Here is a 22,631-nt window from a genome sequence, read left to right as displayed (position 1 = left end):
AAAGACACAGGTTATTAGTCCTGGATTGGATGGATTTGCAAGAGAATTCAAATGCTGAATTTATTCTATTTTGGCTGCTCTGAGCCATGGTATACATTACAGAATGCCCTCAGTATGTCTGCCTTAAACAGTCAGTATTCTCAGAAGGCAGTTTGGCCAGGAAGAAGGAATAAAACTATACCTTACCTTGAATCAAGGAAATCCCAATTTAAGTAATAAAGATGGTTTTCAGTTTACTTCTAAAAGGTATGTTTCTACATGCATGTTTCAATCTGTGTACATGTCTGTCCAGTTAGTACTTTTCAAATGTTTTGAAAAGAATAAAGAGCAAAAAAGCTCCTTACCTTCTGAAAACAGCTGTCTTAAGAGATATTAAAGATCACTCTGTATTGAGATTCCAGGGAAGATATTTATGCTGTAAGATACGGAGGGAGTGATTTTATGTCAAATATATGAGATGCTCTGATCTACCCCTCTGTCAAGAGGCTAGATAAACTACATTATGTTCACACCTTATAGACGTTTGATCATTTCTGTTCTTAAAGATCTCGAGTGCAGAAGATCGCGTGGGCCCTCTGGTGAACTTATCCCAGTGCTTTGCCAGTAAGGACATTTTCTAGTACCTAAGCAGGCTCTTCCATGTCAGGTTTTGGTTTGCCAAGATGAGGATGGAAGACATGTTATTGCCTTCCTCTTCCTCTAGCAGATAGCCCCATACATGAACATTATGTGTTTATAGTGCGATGACTTTACTGGGTGTTTGTTCAAACTCCTTCACGTATTTTGTGTTTGTGTTTAGGTGTGAGAATGGTGAGAATGAGGTATTTTTTCATATAGGATGGTAGTCCTACATATTCCTTGATTGCTGTAAATTGCTTTTAAAGTGCAAAAATTATCTCCTTTTTGAAGCAAAAAAGATTTACCTCTTTTTATATCAGCTACCGGCCACATGGGAATTTGGTAGGAAGGAAAGAGTTAATAATATCATTATCAGGTCAGCAACTTCGAAAGGCTCTTCCACTTTGAAAACCATTTTCTTAATTATTTTAAGTTAACACTTAAATGCATAGAAAAAAAAATCATGTGTAATCTGAAACCCCAGACATGGGGACAGGACTGGATTGAGATAACATTAAAGATTTTATTGCTGTTACATTATAAATTATTTCTATTATGACGGCCCTATGGGTATTACATTCTGTCAGTTCGCTTTCACTGTTACATCACTTAATGTTATTAACACACTTTAGGGTATAACATTACAGTTTTATTGTGGAAACCTTAAACACTTACATCCAAAGTACTGAATCAAGTTATTATCCTAGCTGACCAGATCTGGTCTATTATCATTTTATCACTCATAAAAACCTGTGATTCAATTTGATTTAACACTTGAGGAAAAATCATGGCTTATATATGCTTAAACCTAGTTGCAATATTAACACAAAGCAACACATGGATGACTTCATTTTATTAAAGTTGAGGTAGCCCTGGGAACTGCATTTATGATCTTTACGCCACACAAGAAATTTGATCTGACCTGTTGCCATTTGTGATTCACTAGTAAACTGATAAGGTTTTCTTACCAGTATATTAAAGAATTGTGACAGTTTTACCCTTCGTACTGCATTCATTATACACTCAGAAACCATACATTGATCACAGTGTGCTAACTAAGGAAAAAGGTATCTCTCCCTGTCTTGGCGTCTTACCTCGTAGGCTGGAGAAATGTTGCACTTTCAAAGGCGGTATGTGCTTAGTATGGCTCTGCTGAGTTTAATATTAGAAAAAAATTGGGCCCTTGTTTCTGTGCTTGGAGTGTAAACACTTTTCTGTGCAAAACAACTCCGTTGTCTTCTGCATAGGCCAGCAAAGCCCTTTAACACTTGCACAACGTTTAGAGGCAGGAGAAGTTCCACTGACGTCACTGACCGGCATTGCGCAGACAGTTGATTAGTGGTTTTGGTTTGCTGGCTGAGTCAAAATAGGAATACGTTGCTTGGCACTGCCTGAAAGATTTCATATCTTACTTAGGTTATCTGTTGTTTCCTTTGAGGAGAAGGTGGAAAACTGTATGTAAAATTTAAAGTGTCTTTTGGAAATGAAAAATCAGGATGTTTTAAATTTTGAAAATATCAAAATGAAACATTTCATCTTGTTCACTTCAGGGGGAGGAAGAAGACAAGACTATGCTGGTGTGGAAAAGCCGTGCTGAATGACCTTAGCAAGGAGTCCTGCTCCTGCAGCCCATTTCCCACTGAGGTCAGAGGAAGGAGTTTGCTCAGCCCAGCACCCAGCAGTTCACCGGTGCAATGACATTCCCAGGCAGTAGGGTGGACGCGCTGAACCAACCGGTCCCGTTCTGGCATGCGCACAAAATCTCCCTAGCAACAAAGATGACAGCTTGGTAACAGCAGCTGCTGCTTAATGGAAAACATTAGAAAAATAACTCATTCTAGATCTATGTTCCCTCTTTGCATTTTCATACTTACCACAAAAAAGTGTTTTAAGAAAAAAACCACCATCCAGAACTTTAAAAAGCTTTAAGGCGTGAGGGTCGGACACACAGCTGTACATGTAAAGAGATGAGCTGCAAAAGCTAGGAAAAATGTGACGGTGTAATTCTGACACACAAATTTTCCTTTTTAACCACACCTATATTGTTTGCGACTTAACAAGTGGGCCTATGTACATGTTGTGGGAGTGGCGTGGATGTGCAATTATTTATTCTTGCATCAAACACGAGGGAAGGCCAAATGTGGATTGTTAAATTCCAAGTCAGCATTTTTGGTTATTGTTGCTTGAAGTACATCCATTTCTGCTCAGAGCTGGGCTCACTGAAAAGTAATTAGTGTCCTAACAAAAGCAAATCACTGTCTCTGGTAAAATCTCCCCCTTTTTATTTTTTAATAAAAGCAAACACCAAATTTTCTTTTCTTCTGTTGCAAGTGTTCTGAAAAAGTCCAATGAAGACATAAAGACAACTATATGGCAGCTTCCCCAGGTAAAAAACAAATCAGAGTAATACTACATCACCATGTGAAATGCACAAATTAGGTGGAGATAGATTAACTAGTTTCATTCATCAGTCTGAAGTGATACAATTTATTACATGATAATAATGGCCATGGTTGTATAAGTATTAAAGGTAAAATTACATCATGACTTGCATTAGCAGTATGAGATTATATCCTGATTAATGCACAATTAACTTGTCATGTGTACAACGCATGTGTTTGTAGGTGGACAGATGGGTTACACTATGTCTCATGCTCTCACATATGTAGCATTTATCACTTTCTCCTAACTTTCTCCTGTATCTCCAGAAATTAGATGGCTACATCCACTACAGTCCTTAGACAGCCCGCCAGCTCAAGGCAGAGCCACCTAGAGACAGTATACGACTAAGAGACCCTTGGAGATGACCACTGGGAAATCTTGAACACGTGCATGAATCCTGTTCCTCTCTACAGATTGGGAGCCTCATCCACGGCTCCAGGGAGACATCTCCGAGGTGAGAGCAACAACCTTAACTGCTCTTCTGCTGGCAGGCACCAGTCACCTGAACTGTTTTCAGAGTTGTATATCACAGTTCCTACAGCCAAGAGAAAGCCGCCAACACACTTAAATGACTGTGGATGAGGAATTCCTTTGCTCCTTTTTTATTCTGATTTTCCAGGGGAAAGTCATTAAGCTACAGGGACAGCTGAGAAGGATTTTTGCTTTTAATTGCAATTATGGATGGAGGTGCCTCAATTTCATATGAACTCTTCTTTAGATGCAGAACTGCATTATTTGTCCATGTGCTGACATGCAGGTTTGCCTATCCATGTGCTCCCTCCCTTTGGTTTTTTTCTGCTGAGTGCGTGTGTGTGTGTGACTACACATCTGGGTGGAGGCAAACACATAAAAAGTAGCGAGGTAGTTAACACTGTTGAAGGGAAACAAAGGACCTCCAAGTTTTAATCTCTGTTCTATCACAAACTCAGTGTTTGGGTGTTTGTCCTTGAGCTCATTTTAATTTCTCTTACCAGGTTTCTCAGGCTGAAGCGGGGGGGAGGGATAGTATGTTGTTATGCTAGCCTACCTCACACTGTATGTGATATTCAATTAGCTGTTTGAAGTTGTAAATTGCTGAGTGATGATAGAACATAACTTTTCAAAATAAATGGCATTCGATTTTTTTTTTTTGCACACTTTTTAGTACTGAAATCTACCAGAAAGGGTTGGCTGACTTTGATCCTTCTTGTGCTTTATTTTCATGTTTGATGGTTCTCCCCAGTTCCAACACCAAATGATAGTCATTTTCCAGCACTTCCAATTTAGAAGCAAAAGCTTATGTAATAAGGAAGAAATCTAATAATTTTGTTGTCTTGAAATTTCTTTTCCAGCTGACACTATCGAGTACTTGCTGATGTGGATATAGGGCACCCAGCATTTGGGAACATGCAGATTTTGAGTCCCAGTTTTGCACATCGTTAGTGTTCAAGAGATAAAGGGAACCATATTATGTTTGAATATATGAATGTTAGAATGTTTAGAATGTTTTTAAGTTCTTCAGAATTACTTCTGCTGAATAGATCTTGGCAGAGTAGAAATACTGTTTAAAATCCGCATGGCTACAAAATGCCCTGTTAGCAAATTAATGTCTAGAAAGCATGCTTGTATCAAACAGTTCCAGAACAAATAGTGCAGTACATCTTTTCCATCTCTGACTTTTTTGATTCTGTGATGATTAGCTAAGCTCATTTCAGATTATATTTCTCCTGTCTAGAGTAGACGTTTGACTCTGTCCTGTACAAGGAGTCTATTTTTGTCATTAGGAATCCACTTTATTATGCCCTAGTCTCCATTTTCAATATATCCTGAGAGATATCGTCGGGAGATGATGCTACAGAAAGCTAGCCAAGACTTCATTTACACAAGTAAAAATGAAAAGTGACATCAGTATTTATTTGAGATTTAGGTCCTGATGTAACAAAACTCACATAAGTTTTTACATTAGCAATAAGCCTGTATTTGAGTGCACATTAGGCCGTAGACTAGCATAGGAGAGACCAGAATCTGGTCTGCTACCTTTGAAATGTAGCTAAAAACTCATGTATTATTAAAAATAAAATCATTCTCTCTCATTCTTCAGGAGTGGTTTGTGTGTCTCTTGAAGTACTTCAAGATGACAGAAGAGAGAGACTTTCAGTTGCACCAGCTGAAATAACTGACTTGTTCTTCACTTATAAGAGTGAATTTAAGATTCAATGATGTATCAATGCTTACATTGGCCATGGGCAAAGGTAGGAGGAAAACAGATAATTTACTTTGTTGGTAATCTCGCTATTAAAAAGAATTGTCAAGTCTGAAAACATAAGTAGGGTAGACTTGGGACATGTTGAGAATTCAAGCAAAATACTTTGGGTTGAAGTAGTTAATTGGCAAGTCTGAAGTATTTCAATGTTAAACCGTTAAATGTGAATTTAAAAAATGTAATTACATTTAAGACAGACGTCCACTTCAAACCAAGAAATTGAAAAAAAAACCCCTAAATTAAAACCCCCCAATCATGCCATTCTCCAGATAATGTTGGGGGGGGGGGGGGGGGAGAAAAAAGTCAATGGATTTCACATTGCCAAATCGGTATTCTTCCTGAAAAAAATGTTTTGTGCAGAACTTTGTCCAAGCACACAATTAATTTTTGCTGTTGTTCAGAAGACATCAGAGCTCACAGAGAACCAGCATAATCACTGGCTCACACCTGTGTTAATTCCCAAATTACCCGCCCAAGGGCTGGAGCCTTCCCAAAACAGACACAGGTAACTTCTCAATCACAAATACCTGGCTTGCCCTCTGAGCAGTTCCCTACCAAATAAATTAGGGGAAGGCACACTGTACAGTTAGCACCAGCTCCACTCTCTGGGAGGGCTAGACACTTACTACTTAATTTTGCTTTCTGCAATTCCCTCTCAGCCCCAATTATTGACACCTAGGCAGGAAGCCTGTGAGAGCTTGAGGGATCTGACATCCATGACTAAGACAGTTAATACGCTTCGTCAGAAAGCTACTAACACGAGCCAGGTAGCAGCTCGCCTGTTAGCATTACGGAGCAGAAACTGAAGGGGTTTGGGGTGCATCCTTCAAGCTTCAGGAGCCGCTTTGCAATGTTTTTGAGCAGAGAGCACGCAAGGCAAATGCAAAAGCTTACCCCCCCCTCCTCCAGTCCCCATCAGTCCCCAGCCCAGCCTGTAATTTGGCAAGATGAATGAAGTGTTTTCGGAGTGTCATCACTTCTGCCTCTGGCAGATTTGCTTCCCCAGTCTGCCTTTCGCCTTTTGGACCTGTCACTCAGCCCTTTGGCAGAGGGGAGGAGGGGGAGGGAGGAGGAAATAATCTCTTTGCTAATCACCTATCACAAGCAATGAAATCCCGCAGGCTCCACGCCAGCTAGGTACATTTCAAAGGGAAATGGAGGGGGGCAAAGTGTCACTCCAGGCAGATATTTATGAAAGATGACAGTTTGCAAATATCTCAATCTTGGACAAGGCTGCTCCAGTGACACAGAGGAGTGTTGCAAAATTGGAAGAGTCAGCAGCCAACATTTATTTCATCAGGACCTGTCCAATCTTCAGTGATCGCTTGACAGTCTGGGGATTGCTGGCACAAGCCGGCCTCTTTCTATTGGTTGCTTTCATATAGTTTGCATGGATCAGTCTAAAGAGTTGCAATAAATATGTAAAGAAGGATAAAAGGAGTAGTTTTGCAGAGCTGCATCCTCAATGGAAGAACCAGCACAAAGCTGCGCTACTCTTTTTAGCTATGCCAAATAGCAACAGTAGTAATTACATCTCTATTGATCGTTACTGCGTGGGAACAATGAGATATAGGCCCCCATCTTGCTCATGAAGACCCCCCGTGACTTCCAGGCTCTCCCCATTGCCCCCAGCAGCTGCCACAGCAGCACCCAGTTCTCCGAGGAACTTTTCTCCTGCCCCTCCCAGCTATCGGCATAGTACAGGAGAGACACCCCCCAGGGCTAGGCGGCTGCATGAAAAATTTGCTACTTCTGCAGGAGTCAGGTGAACATTTCAGAAACTCGTTTCCACAGCTCTGTGTGATTTGAGGTGTTTGCCCAGCCCTGCGCTGCCTCTCCCGCCCTCCACACCCTGAGGTAACACCACCATGGAGGGCGGGGCCTGGCTGCCAGCTGCCGGCCCTGAGCAGCTCAGCCAATCAGGGGGCTCCAGTGCCATCACATGACCAGTGCAGGGCTTTATTCCGCTCCCTGCTGGAGTCAGCTCCCCCCACTGGAGGCTGTGGGCGCCATTTTGGGACACGGCGGTTTACTCAGACAAAGGAAAGGGATTGGTCGCATGGCACAAGGTGTGTCTCGGGTATGACTGCAGGTGTGCACACAGCAGCCAGGGAGTACAGTCACTGCAGGGAGAGAGGCAGGCAGGAGGTCACAAGGCCCTGGGAAGCAGAGGATTAGAGGACCAAGCAGGCGGGGGGGGGGGAAGACACAGTGGTAAGGGAGAGGAGCTGTGTTTGCGTGCAGGGGAATGGGGTCAGAGCTGGGCAGTGGGGCGAGGGCTGCTGGTGGGCTGTCCTGCTGCAGGCTGTGAGAGCCCACTCAGACAGACAAAGGTACATCCCAGTGTTGAAGTGCTGTTGCCATCAGCCATCCAGCAGGGAAATGCTCCTGTGGGGGCTGGGTCCAGCACTGGCTCTTTGCCTTGTTCTGAAGGGTCTGTAGCTTAAAGCTTTGAGGACCTATATTTCTGATCATAGGATGCATGCTTCTGCCTCTTAATTGCCCCTGTCATTTCATTCACCCCTGTTATAAGCTAATTCAGAGGGCAGTAACACAAAAATGCTGTCTCCTACAGGAACAATAGCCCAACAGATTGAATTACTCTGCTGTGGGCTGAGAAGCAGCAAACAGTTTCTGAAATGCTGTGTTAGAAAGGTCTAAAGTAAATGCAGTTATTGACAGCAACAGAGGAACAAATGCAGCTAGTTGGCACAAAACCTGGAATTTCTGGGTGAAGACATTTTCTTTCTTATAATTAACAATGAATTGTAGATAATAGTTGGAATAATCCTATCTGAATATTCGCTATTTTCATGGTCAAATATAAGGCCTAAAAGGAGATGCTAATTCAGCTACTTGCTATGTGGTGTTTTCTTGCATCTCATGTGCTAAGGGGGGGGTGTGTGTGTGAGACTCATGGAGAGTAACGTGGATGGAGGTGGATTATGTTAGCAGAATGCAAAACTGCTCTTCTGTTTTAGGGTTTTAGCAATTCAATTGAAATGGATCGTGAATTCAATTAAAGGTCTTGTTCTTCCTTTCTTTATGCCTTGCATATCTCAGAGTTTTGCATAATTTAAACTAAACTGTGGCATAAACCAGCACCCTCATTTCAGTCATCAAAATGTAAGTGTTTTCTCTGAGGTCTCTGGAGTTCAATCAAGATACACATGGGTGACAAGTGGTAAGATGCTATAGAGCTCCTGATGAGAGAAGCTACCATTGCTTTTAGTCTAGTATATTGCTAGTGTATTTTAAGACAGCGATAACTCATGACTGTTATTTGGATGTCAGTGGGACTGTATTATTCTCCAAATTAATAGTGAAAGGAAAAGAAATGTACCAACAAGGTCTGCCTATTCAGAGTCCAACAATGTGAAGTGGGAGTATTCACCAGAGGTTCTTAGAAGTGCAGCTTGCTTTTCATAAAAACTCAGTTCAGTGGTGTTTACAGGTGTGCTGAGGCCAGTGTACTTGTGATGTAGGCCCTAAGGTTAATTTCATGCTAGCCAGAATGGTAAAAGTTGCAGTCTTCTGCATTGTCTGCTGTGCTAGCCTATTCAAAACTGGCATGGAGAATCCTCCTCCGCAGGTTTCTCTCTTGGCCTCTCTGCTGGCAGCCCACAGAAAAGCTGATCAGCTGAGTGGGTGGGTTAACTGAGGGAGAGGTTAGCACCCTCTGTTCCCTCTATTACAAATGTCTTTGCCAAAACAAATTATTCTTACCCAAGGATTCCTGGGTAAATCTTCCATCACTGGGGGGGGAAAAAATGAAGTGCTATAAAAGGCTAGTTAATCACTGCGTACTCTGCAAGGAGCAGAAGGCCATTCCAGAGTAATTGGAGTTATCTTCATTATTCTTATTTTCAATTACATTTCAAAATCAAATAACAACTTGCTTTTTAGACAGTTTCATGATCTAAATCCCAGTTCTATAATTTTTACTTAGTGCTTAGTTAGACAAAAGTTCTCCTCGATTTTAATGGCCTCTTAGCTTCTGGAAGAAACTTGCTGAAAAAAAAGAAATTTAAAAAGTTTTGGTCTTTGAAATAGCAGAATCCAAGGTGTCCACACAAATGCAAATGTAGTTCTTGCAAGTCACCTGTCCTGTTATTTAAATCTATATTCAAATAACTGCTTTTCATATGCCATCTTGACACCAATTAAACACACAGCTGTGCATCTGTTCATGTATAGGGTTAGATTACTGATGTGTTGTAACTCAGGCCATTGGTGTTACTGCAGAGTAAGCAGAATGATTCTTAATAATTATTAAACAGTTGATGAAAAAAATTAATGGCTGCATCTAAACTATCCGAAGCAGGTGCACAGTCTAGTTGTTTACTGGCCTTCATGGAGGTAGTTGGCTCTGCTCTGGTTCAAGAGCTAATGGGCTGATGTTAGCTTATGCTGAAGTGTGCAGGGAAAATCTCTTCAGAGGTTTTTGGTTCTGGGGTGCAATGTAAGAATTGTGGTTATCCTCTGGATAAGGAGAGCAGGCCTCTGACAGTTAGGGAGACATCCTTCTTGTGAGGTTTCCAGTTATTTTTCTCAAGTGTGCCTATACATACAAGACTGTACATACACATGTGTCTATATGTGCGTATATCCTTGTGTGAACACTAACCATCTTGGCAAGACAGACACCAGCTAGCAAGAAGGTGCTTCTGTTTCTCATATCAACACAATTGCATCTCTCTTCAGAAGGCATAAAAGTGATACAGTTTATAGAGAGTTATGTGCCTGCATGTGTCTTCATACCACATACTCAGTCCCTTAGTTTTCTGAAATATCTCTTGCCTTGCAGGCAGGAAGGGTACTTCAAAAAAAACCAAACAACAAAACCCCCAAAACCAAGCCAACAAAAAACCAAAAACCCAACCCCACAACCAAAACTCTCAATGTTATTCAATGGAATTCATCCCACAGGACAGGAATTCCCGTACAGGTCAGGAAAAAAAATACCACCTCCTTTTCTGAATATCACTTTTCATACGGTAAATCCCTCAGAGTCTTTATTGTGGAATGAATAATAGATTAATCATTCCTCTGTGTGCAATGGTGGGGCTCTCTAATGTCACTGATTATTCTATATTGAACAAATAGTGTTGCTAGGTTTATATGTTTAAGGCAAATGAGATGCTTATTGGTATCCAAGAAGCCAGTTAACAAGATCCATTTTCCTCCGTTGACTTCTACTCATGTATTAATGAGGTTCAAAAATGTCTTTTCTGTGTGTATCAGATAAATGTGCCTTTGTTATTCCCAAGAAGCACACAAATATTTGCTCCATTTATGTTTGTATTAATGTGTCACTGAAGCTAAATCTTCAGAAAGGGAATAAATACCATATCCATTAAGCCACTTAAGGGGTGAGTTCTGCAAAACTGTGCTGCAGTTGTTGCCATGGCAAATATCCATATTTAGGGAATTGTGTGGCATCAAATCTAGCATAAAGGACCAGAAGAAGGAAGTGGACTTCTCACCAGACAACTGTCACCTACATAGATGTATTTAAAAAGTTTCAGTGGCTGAATGGGCACTGTATTGAATGGTAATTTCAGAGTGCAGTGTGAGAAAATGCAGTACAACCCAGAGAACAGATGGAGGGAGGAAGAGAACAGTGAACGACAAGAAGACTAAACGGGGCTCAATAACTGTTGAGCATAAGTGTCAAGATTTCCTGGGCAGAGGTATGCACTGTTTTCCCCACTAAGGATGAATAAAGGTATTCCAGGAAATTGAGTCTTGTACAGTTTTTGTTATGCTAGTCCTTTTCCTTTGTCCCAAAGCAGTCTTCAGTAGACAAATGTGTTTTCTTTTCATTGACACGAATTTTGCTTTTTTCCTGCTTGACTTTTCATGCAGTGTCTGTGGGTGTTTGGAAGACTGTTAGGCTTAAGAATTGACAGAGATCTCGCAACTGTAATCTTTGTGTGGGGAAGTAGATTTACCTTATCTTGAAATCACAGGTAGGATTAGGTAATCTTTTCCATGGTTTTGAGTGATTCTTTTTGTTTAACGTGCTTAAAACAGTTTTAAGTGTAGTGATGAAAATGCCAGCAGACTTTCAAGTAGAAGTCTGGAGAATTGCATTTCTAAAGTTTCTAAGTTTATAAAATAGGAAAAAAAACTGACTGAGAGTGCAGGTTTTTTTTCTTTGGTGTCATATGACACAATCCATTTTGGTTTGTAATTGGAAAATATCTCTAATAATCGATTTAAATCTTACTGTGTTTTCCTTCTGTCAAGATAAAGGAGTAAATTAACTAAGAAAGGTATTAGGATTGTTTCTGTGCTACAACATTTTACAACATTGTAAATAAAAGGAAAATATTGGAAGTGACTTCTAAGTTAGTACCTCTACGTTTTGGTTTTTCTTGAACACTTTGTGTGGTTAGATTAACTGAATTAAAGAAAACTAATAAACATGCTTTAAATAACCCAACAAGGTTTAATATAAAATCCTGACTGATTCTACGCTTCTTTAGGAATGTGGACATCTTGGGGTTGAATGGAGAATGAATTACACATGGATGTTGGGACAAGGGAGGAAAGATTAGTATATAAGAAAGCCAAATAGTTTACTCCTTTTCTTCACCTGCCTGGAGCGAATTTCCTGAAAACATCTGTAAATGCTGTATAATGGGAAAGCAGACTTGGGCCCATACCGTGCAGGAAGCTCCAACCTCTGTCTGCAGCACTGAATGCAATAATACCACGATGGCGGCAGAGTGAAGGGTATCTGTATGTATAAATCCAGATCCCTTTTTTTCTGGTGAGAGGGAAAGGGGAAACTGGGGACCAGGTTGAAGAACACCTGGGAGCCATATGGAATTTACTGATTTTTTTAATTAAAATTTTGTAGCTCAGTTTCAAACATTGCAATAACTTAATACAGAGTAAAACTTTACTGGATTCAGTGCAATAAAGTCCCCTGAATATTCACACGTTGCCTACAAATGGCAATTGTCTTCTAATGCAAGCTGAAGGAATTGCTGTTTCTCTGTGGCCCTGATCCAAATCCACAAAGTCGGCAGGGGGGCCTCTGGCCTCCAGATCAGGTCTGCAGCCTGGTTGATATCTCAGACCTTCTTGACTGTTTTGAAAAATGTATAGGACCAAAAATATGATTCCTTTTCCAGACGTTGGAATGTTAGCAAAGAGTAGAGGTCAGACTCTTCCAACTGATACTTTTGTTTACAATTCATATTCAAGAAGGGGGTCTATTTTGGTATGACCAAGCTATACATGGAGACTCTTATGTAGACCTATTTGGGGAAATTCCAGATGGTGGAAATACCATGAGAGGAGGTTTACTGTCAACATGCCCAAATGTCTAGTAAAGTATCAGTACATAGGGAGTCATTCCCAGACCTGGTTCAGACTCCTGCCTGAGTGTAATCAGCTTCAGCTCATTGCTTTTCCAAGCTAAGGCTGACTGGTTTGAGTCAGAGGTTTTCCAGCAACAGACCAAATACCCAAGCTAAGCTCCTCCTGGTTTTGCTTCCCTAAGTCTTTTGTTTCTTGGGTTGCCAGAAGGGATCCTGTGCCATACTGAATATCACTGATTAGAAACTACCTTTTCAATCACTACTATAAAGACAGAGCAGGATTAGTTAGATATACTAAAATACGGTTTTAATCTTCATTCCCAACTCATATTTTTGTGGCATGAAAATTTTAGAAATAGTAATTTTCACTCCTTTTCATCTAATGTTTTATCAGAAATACATGAAAGAAAAAAGGCAAGAAAAACACATTCTCACTTCTTTGTTTTCTATATCAGGCAACTGGAAGTAACCAGTTTCTTGTAATAAAAGTTGGGCTTTAGGAGATTATTTTAGCTCAGTTTCTCATCCAGCTCTGAAAACTGAGAACATGAACCACATTTGCATCTGTTTTTGTGTGATAGAGTATTTCTTGTTCCACAGTCTGGGGTGTTCATATCCTGGGAGGTTTCTGAGTTCAGATGTGTAAAAACATCAAATTCTTACAAGAGACTGGTTTGGTTACTTCTCAAAGTTGTTTTAAACTGGGGTACCAAATACAAACCTGCTTAAAGATTTTTGATGATCTGAAGTTTACAAGCCAATGCCATGACCTGTTGAGCCATTTAGCTTGCTACCTGCACACTCTGCATTTTTCAAATAAACTGTAACTCTTGTCAGGGACCAGACCTTAAATCTGAACCTTCTGTAACTTTTCGAGAGTTTGAAATCGCGTATTATGTGAGTCTGTTTCAAGTGACAATACAGTATCTGTATCATAAACATAGTAATGCAGTCCTAGAAAATCACATGGTGTATTTTCTGAGATGACTGATAGTCTTGCAGGTACTTATGAGCACTTAGTACCTAATGAAAACCAAGCCTATAGAATGCTCCATCTCACTTCTCCTATCCTAAAAGGCATACATTTCACATAGGTATGAAAGGATATAAAAGGATAATTACACAGAAAAGGCAAATGGGATTGTGGTGGTTGTTGTAGGGCACAGAGAGGGGAGACAAAACTCCTGGGTCTTTGATTTTTCTTTTTTTTAATCTGTATGCAATTACATAAGTCTACTTCAAAGAGAAGCAGGGTATGAGGCAGTAGTTTGAGATTTTGTGATGGAGATCAGCAAATCAATAGGTAGAAGGACACTCACAGGAAGGTTATTCTGCAGATGAAGTGGTTACTGCTTATTTTGTTACGAATTTCTTGTACACCTAGGGCAGGAAAGCAAAGGGAAGTTATATCCCTGATTTGATTCCTCAGAAGTGTATAGAATAAATTATGTCTAATGACTGCCTTTAAAAAAGAAAATAATAAAAATGCAAGACTGCCACCAGTGTCTTTGAAACACATGCTTTGAGAGTTTGTGTCTGAGAGACTTAACTTCCGAGTAGTCCGCTGGAGTCAGTCAGAATGGCACAGCTGAATGTAAGGGGGAGGGCAAGGCTGACTAATTGAAAACTGGGAGCACTTTGCAAACACTATTACATGAAATGTGAGAAGTGTAACGTAGCAGAAACAAGGCAACGCCTGGTGTAAGCAGTTAATTGTGTTGTACAGTGGCGTGTTAGACCAGCACACTTTGTTAGAACCTGATCTACTGCCATTTCCAGCCTCCTCGTCCCCTTGATGACTTGGGTTACAGAGATGACCATTTGGGTGAGAGTGTCCCCAGGGGAGCCAGCTTGCATTAACCCGAACATTTCCTCTGTTTGATGTGCCTTTATCATACTGCAGCAGCTCAGTGGCTCCAGTTATTTTTTTTTACTAATGCACAGCAGTGATTTGTTAAAAGAGAATTTATTTAATTCAGGATGAATATGGGCTTTTACGTTAAAAGCCTCAGCTAGTCTTTACCTGTAAATGAGGGAGGCTTATTTGTCTGCTAACGTCAGTGTCAGCTGGGGGCCAGAAGTGCTGTTTTCCGTAAATATCTTTCAGCGTTCGTGTATTATTATTCAGGGGAAAGGGAGAACAGAGAAGAGTGGGTTTCTTCTTCACAAAGTTACTAGAACAATCAGGTAATGATTCTGCAGCACCACCTTAACACTGCTGTTAACTGTTTCAGCAATACCTTTAATCACATGGAAAACCCAATATTGATGCAGTTAGCTACATCTGTATGGTTCTCTCTGCTGTGGTGTCGAAGGAGACTGGTCTCTGAAGTTCAGGAAATGCCATCTTTTATCCCAGTGTAGTACTAAACTTTCCTCAGTTCTGTGTCCATGTTCCCACTGTGAAAATAGTTGGTATTATTTGGAGATTGGGATCCTTCTGAATTTATGGATTGCAAAATCACAGCTACAAGAACCAATTTTAAAACTGCAGTTCTTGAAAAGAACAGGTAACTCCTTAATTTTCCCCATTTCTATTACTGTGCAGATTACAAAGGGTCAGGGAAACTAGTATCCATCTGTTTACAATGTAGGCATTAATAATTAAACTGATGCAGAATATTTTGATATTTGGGGAACATTTTCCAAAACAACCTTCCTTTGTTTAGGAAACAGAAGAAGTGTAGTTGAATTTTTTTTTTATGCGGGGTGGGAAGTAGAGGAGTGTATGTGAATGTTTTTCTGTGTGGATGCCATGGATAATTTGAGGCTGTTGTTGACTATAGTTATATTCAAATTCGAAGTATTCTATTAGGGCAGGTTATGCAGCTTCCAAGCCCAATAGTTCCTTCAGAACCCCTAGGAATAACTTGAATCACCCCCAGACATAGCAATCTTTAGCCCAGAATGGGAAGTGAGCATTATTATTGTGGATTTGCAGATACTCGCACAACTATGCTACAACCATGGATTTGCACTTAAGCCGGTTTAACTACACTATACTTCTTCTGTTGCTTTACTGGATTGTGTCTGTAGTCAGACAGTCAACGGCCTGTGTAGGTGTGGTGATAAAAGCAGGTCAAGGCACAACAGCCCTGTTCCAGGAGAAATACAAATAATTTAATAACCGAGTACTGATAGATTCATTGTTCTATACTAATATGCCTATGCTGCTGGTCTCATAATTCAGACAGAACAACTGTATTGCCTGAGTTTTGAGTTGCAGTGTGGACTTTTGACATGCTTTACAAACATGGAAAAGCCACAGTTCATATCCCATCCCTAACCTTACTCAATGAGCTCATTTCCTTCAAGATCATTGGACAAAAGGTTTGCTATAGCCTTTGAAACGGCACTAGTCAAAAGCCCCTGACCGCAAACCATCTTTCTGTGTCTATATTGGAAACCACCTCCTTTCCAAGAGTAGTCTAGTCCACTCCAGAGGCTTTGCAGAATTTGGGAGAGTGAAGAAAACTCTGTCTCTTGCGGCTTCTCACTTCCAGTATGCTTAGGACTCTAAGGGCAGAAACATTGAAGATAAGAAAGCTTCTACTCACCATTCCCTCCGCTTAATTTCTGTCCCTTCACAAATAAGCCGTATATGGACCACTTTGATGCAGCTGTAGGACATGTGATGTAAACAGAGAAAGATTGTTCATGTGCATTGGCTGGATAATGGTGGTAAAAGGTTGAAACCTACATAATGTGCAGGCACACACTTACCTACTAATTCCATAGTGGAAGTGCTTCAGCTGAAAATACCTGTGGGGGCCTTGGGGAAGAGGCAGTAGGTTTTTCATTAATTCTTCTGTGCAGTTTTCCCAACTGCAAAATCAAAAACAACCAAAAAAACCCTCATAGGATGAAATCATGAAGATGGAGTGCTTTTTTGACGTGCAGAAATTGCAGTGTTGTATTACTCAATGTGTATTATTTTGCACACAGTACTGGATGGCCCAGACTTCAGAAACTTCTGCCTACCTGTTGGCTTCTTCGAGCAGAGCACAAACCTCTCAGTCAGCCTACAAAGACCTGTGGCCCTGTCTAACAAGAAGGTGCAGAAATAAAACAGTGAAAGCGATTCACTACAAAACATGTATCAAAAAAATGTTCACTGAGGTACAAAACCGGCAGATTCTTCCTCTACTTCTTGCCTGTGGATCAAACTCATATTTAGAAGCAATATGACACTTGCTGCCATGTGGACGGCTTGACTGGGCATTGCTGTAAATTATACATAATGCAACAATGAGTACTAAAACTAGCCCCAATAAGGCTGCCGACAAAGAATAAAGTATATGCTCTCCCTATGTGGTTTTTCAAAAATGAATTATGCTATTAAGTGCCAAGAAGAAAATTAGCTATGAGCTTTTAAATTTAAAATGATCCCCTTTTTAATTGTAAAACAGTGGCACTTAACTGCTATTGATCCAACAGAGACACATTAGGGAACAGGGTCACCATAACTGTTAATATTCACTGCTTAGTGAAAGAGCATCAAAGGACATTTTAATGTCACAGACTTTCTTGGGGAGTTTTTAAAGAAAGCTTAAATCGGCCAGCCTATGAATGAAAAGGACATGAGGTAGACAAATGTAGAAACAAATGTGATAGCAATTTTCTGCTAATCAAATCGTAACTCAGAATTGATTTTTAGGCAAAAGTTTATGTCATATAGATTTTGAAGGAATACCAACATTTAAAAATCTAGAGTACGTACTTTTTGTAGACTGGGACTTTGTAAAAGATGTTCGTCAGGGAGGGAAGGTTTATTCACTCCTGACGCATTAGCTGGTAGCAAATTCTCTGTGGCTGCTGTCTGGACCATTCTTACTCCTCAACCTGGAAGATACGAGTAAACAGGCAACATCTTATTTGTCAAGGCCTTACAAGTTTTCTAGCCGATACTACAGTGGAACAACTTACTCTGAAAATCTGTCTCAAGGTGACCACCCAAAAACTGAAGCTTCATTTGACCATGCCTGACTAGCAGCGCCCATGAATTAGGCATGCCATGCAGCATTATTAACTATAGTAGTGGCAACTCAATCTGTTTCCAGATGCTAACAGAACATTTCCAATAGTCATCATTTTTGCAAGTACAAAGTTTCAAGTTGTAAAATGTTCATTATTTTCCCAGTGGGATTATATCCTTGAGAACTTTTTTTAGGCTTTGAACTTAAGTGATACTATCAGTGCTAACTCAAAGAACTTTGGTACATACCTGGTTATATCCTAGCCAGATTTTAGGTAATATGCCAGAAACAGATGGTTTTGGTAATCTTTTATTCCAAGCGCTCTAAGGAAGCACTTTGAGGAATTCCCTGTAGTCAATTATTAATGATAGCTTGTTTACTTCTGTGTTTAAATTATTGATCTTTTTAGTTTCTTCATCCAGTTTTCATAAGAAAAGATTAAGAATACAGGAGAGTCTTTGGAAACGCAAATAGTATTTAATTTACCTTTTGAAGAGGGTGTCCTGAGAAAATGTTATCCATTCTGAATGGGAAAGGTGATAACTGTGCTCCGTTTCTGATGCAGTTACCATGCAGTGTCTCTTTAGACTGCGAACTCCTCAGACCAGTGGGTGATATCGCCATGTGTGTTTGTACAGCCCTCGCACAACATAATGGCCTTCCTAACGGAGGGTTAAATGTATATCAATAATATTGTTTAAGGGAGAGAGAAAAATCATAGAAAAAAGCAATAATTTGCCCCTATTTAAAAGTCACTGCTTCAAGTATTAAACTGAACTGGAGGCTGTTTCCGAAATGCACCAACAACTAACCCAGAGCTGAAAAAGATTCAATATGATTAGGGAGGTTTCTTCAATTTAAAATAAAACAAGGGTAATTGCCATGCACGAGAAATGGCTTCCTGCCATTCAGGGGCAGCTGGGAGAAATCTTTTATCTGCAAAGACCTTATATGAGAAGTTTGAATGCGGGATGCTTTTATCCTACAGGATGGAATTTGATAACTACACTCCGTACCTTTTTCACTTGTGGGTTATTAGGTCTCTTTCACTCTTGGGATCAGTATAGTGTATGGTTTGTGTAGGAACAGATAGTTCTTGTCTCTGTTGTGAAGACAGTGTGGTTGTAGGAGCCCTCCTGGGACTCTTATAATGATCAGTACAGAAAACTCAAGTCTATCCTGGAGCGGGAAAGTGCATCGTTTAATGAAAACGTTGTCCGTTATTAATAGAGTGATGGTAGAACTGAGGAAGAAGCAGGCCTGGGGGGCCTTTGGGTCTTCAGCTAAGTGTTTCTACTCTGCTTCTCTCTTTTTTCCTTCCCAACCCCTGGAAAAGAGCAGTTACAGTAACCTGAAGGAAGAGATACAATCAAGAGACAGCCTAGAGCAAGAAAAGGTCTCTGTTGTTTTTCAGTGAGGTCATTTGTAGTTCACAAAGCAAGGTCAGACAGATGAGACTGCTGCAGGCTCTACATGCAGTCACTATCACTAAAAGTTAAATTTTAAAATTTTTCTTACATGTCTTGCTGTATTTTGTTGGGGGCTGTGTGGGTCTGTTATTACAGAGCATCTTATCAACTGTATTCTCTTTAACAAGCAAATGTGTTTGCCTGACTTCCAGAGACTTGTTTTATTAATCATACACTGTGAAATCAAGTAGTAATCGCACAGGAAACGGTACGCATGGGACAGTAACCTATAAATTAACAGAAAGATAGACGGAGATTACAGTTGCTCATTCAGTGATCAGTGCTAATTCAGTGCTGGGTGATCGCTGACCTAAGTGTTAGTCTCCTTTTTCTTGTTTTTGTCCATATTTAATTTTCTCTGTTAACGTCCAGTAGGAAAGTGGGGGGTTTCTGTAAATCCATAGGCAGGAGAGCAGTTGCTTGTACAGCCAATTGTATAAGAAGAAATATTTGAATTATTCAGAAGGCATATCTGTCCCTGCATACAGGGCCTAGTAGAGTATATCTGTTTTTCTGAAATCAAGATAGGGTTAGGAGCAAACAAGTTTTTGATTTGTTTGCTGAGATACAGGAAAGAAATATCAGTATGTGCATATATACATATCCATTATATATACACATAGTTAGCACATGTGTATATATTAGTTTCCTTAAGAAAAATTTTTCTACAGATTTTGATAAAGGCATTTCCCAAACTACGGAGTGAGTTTGTTAGTCCTATACCAGCTGTGTACATGTGATAGATTTAAAAACAATAAGTAACAAACTGAATCACTGCTGGCTGAACTTCTGGGTGATGAATATGTTTTGAAATTGTTTCTTCTGGGTGGGGTCAGTCTTGCAAGGTGCTGGTGACTGAGGCAGAATAAAAACAAAACTTATGAACACACTTAACTAATTAGATGCTAACACCCCTATAAAATCAGCACCCTGCAAGGCTAAGGCCGCAGAAATTTTAAAAAAATAGATTTACTTTTTTAAATTTTTTGACTGCTTTCTTTTCTAAGGAGAGAGAGATGCAGGGCATATATGCATGTGCTTAAAATTAAGCGTGTGTTTAAATATTTTGGTGGACTAGGCGAAAGTGTTCAGCAGACTTGAGCTGTCTAGGGCCAGATTCTGATGTGTTCCAGTGTGTGATTCCTTCTTCTTTAAAAGGGACTCCTCAAGGAGTTGGGTACCACTCTGTGTGAGTAAGGATGTTAGAAACTGGCCCATGATGTTGATAAATCATTTTTAACAGATGTTTACCATTAAACTGTATCCAACACACTGCAAATACTGGAAATACACTAGGCCACAAAATATGTGAGGGTGATATTCATGTAATGCCAGATTGCGCACACATGTTAGTGAGCACTTACCCACTGGGAAGTCTCCCTGAACTTACTCAGATGAGTAAGGGCTTGCAAGACAGAAGGGTTGCACAATTAAGCCCTCAATAATTTGATTTATAAGCAAACCACCCTGAGAATGCTCCAAGGGGGTCTCCAACAATATCATATATTTTCTTCCTCAAATTATAATTAAAAACATTCTCTTGGAATTCTTTTTAAAAATAAAAAAAAAGACAAGACCCATAGAAGCCCAGCACAAAAACTGATGAAGCTTAAGGGTCAGGGGAAGGCAGAGTGTGAAATAAATAAAGGAAACACAATTTGGGGTAGAACCACTTGGCAGGAAAGATGAATGGTGTCATTTACAATCCCGCTGTCTCTCTCTTGGGTGGGGTTGTAACTTTACGGATGAAGTGATCTGAGCTGCTGGGACCATAGACATTCTAGAGAGTATCATAATGTCCTCAGCAGTCAGGGTCAGGAACGTATATGGTCTGCTCAAGACTAAAGAATGGCCATGCAAGTTTTGGAGAGCTGGAACAGCACCCTACTGAGCAGGAGTCACTCTTGTGAATTAAGTTGTGTTCTCAGAAGATGTAGGGCTTCCTTCAAAAAGAAAGCCTTCTGAAATTGTGAGCTCTCTGGAGCTGGCCTCATCCTTTTGTCAGTGTTTTGAATAATACTTAAAATGTGATGATGTCTTGGTGTGAAATGTAGATAAATATCATTGTTTAGCCAGGAACTATCTGAACATGCACACTCAGCTATTTTAATAGAATGCTGAAGGATAATTCTATTCATAAAATATCTAAAAAAAATAATTTAGAGCCTCTTTAATTTTATATACTCATTGCAAATACAGTTTAATCTGTCAATTCCATAGAATTAACCCTACACACTTTTAACAGAGGTAGGTAACAGACGTCACAGATGACTTAAAACATCTGAGTGAAGAAGTGTTTACCTTCTATGGGCAGACTGGTAACACATACACCCTTTCATGCATGCACACACAGAAGATGTAGATTAATAATTAATTCATAATCTGGTATGGTCAGGCAGGAAGCTGCAGGCACGGGTAGAACATGCCCTCAGGATAGGTCTCATATGAAGAACTGGGGATGTCTCAAATTGAATTATTTTCATCATAAATATCTGAAAGCAAATCTGTGTGAAAATTTAACATTTCGGGCCATGGTCTGCTACAGCTCAGCACAGAAATCTTAGTTTGTGTAACCGCTACTCATATATAACGAAATAAAGCACGTAGGCCTTCAAAATCTGTTGGGGGTGTGTGCGCATTTATGTGAGAGAATATATGCATGGCTAAGGTTTGACGTAGAATAATATAACACATGGCCCCCGATTGACTGCAGAGTTGTAATCCAGGTGTTGTGCTAACTGTTTTAATTGTGCAGTGTGGTACATACGCCTGGGGCTCAAATTGGGAAGGGAATTGGAAAGAAAACAGTGATTCTCTTGTTGAAAAAGGTAATTAGTTTCATAAATATAGTAGTGGACAAAGAGCGGGGGGGGGGGGGGGGGGAGGTCCCTTTGTTAGATGTTTACCAATGCAGCCTTGCAGGTGCTCACATATGCTGAGTATTTATTGTCACTGCTAAAAGACAGCCATTCAAATCCATACTTCCCAAAATTCCCTCCTTTAAAAGGAGAAACACTCATTTCCCTTCTCACGTTCTTGGCCAGGAAAAAATGCTCTTCCACTTTTTTCCAAAGGAATACACAGATAAGTAATGTGAGTTGATAAGTGGAGTGTCCAGCTCCCATAGAAAAAGCAAAAGGCATTCCTTTTCCTGAACTAACCTGTGACCCTTCTCAATGACAGAAATTAAAGAGGCAGAATCAGTGCAAATCTGCCAAGTTTCTTTCTCTTCAGTTTCAGGATTGTTCCATACCTAGAACCCTATTTCTCACCAAGGTTTGGGGTATTTTTAAGTCAGATTTTAAATGTCTCAAAGAACTGAACTTAGTTTTCAGAGACTGTCCAACAGGCTAAAAGATTCTCCTATCAGGGAAGTTCTCCTGCTGGTTAAAGTATTAGTTCCCTGAATTTTGTCGAGCTTCTTTCCAAAGTACTCTTTCAACTTTACTCATCACTTAGCCGAGCCAGGCACAGCAAATTTCTCTTTGGGTAGTTTTCATAGCATCACCTTACCCACAGGCTTCAGGATTATAGCAATCAAATTCTGTTT

The sequence above is a fragment of the Ciconia boyciana genome, chromosome 8, assembly GCF_034638445.1.
Source record: "Ciconia boyciana chromosome 8, ASM3463844v1, whole genome shotgun sequence".
Taxonomy (NCBI): domain Eukaryota; kingdom Metazoa; phylum Chordata; class Aves; order Ciconiiformes; family Ciconiidae; genus Ciconia; species Ciconia boyciana.
The sequence above is the reverse complement of the archived record's forward strand: the minus strand, read 5'-3'. Positions refer to the sequence as shown.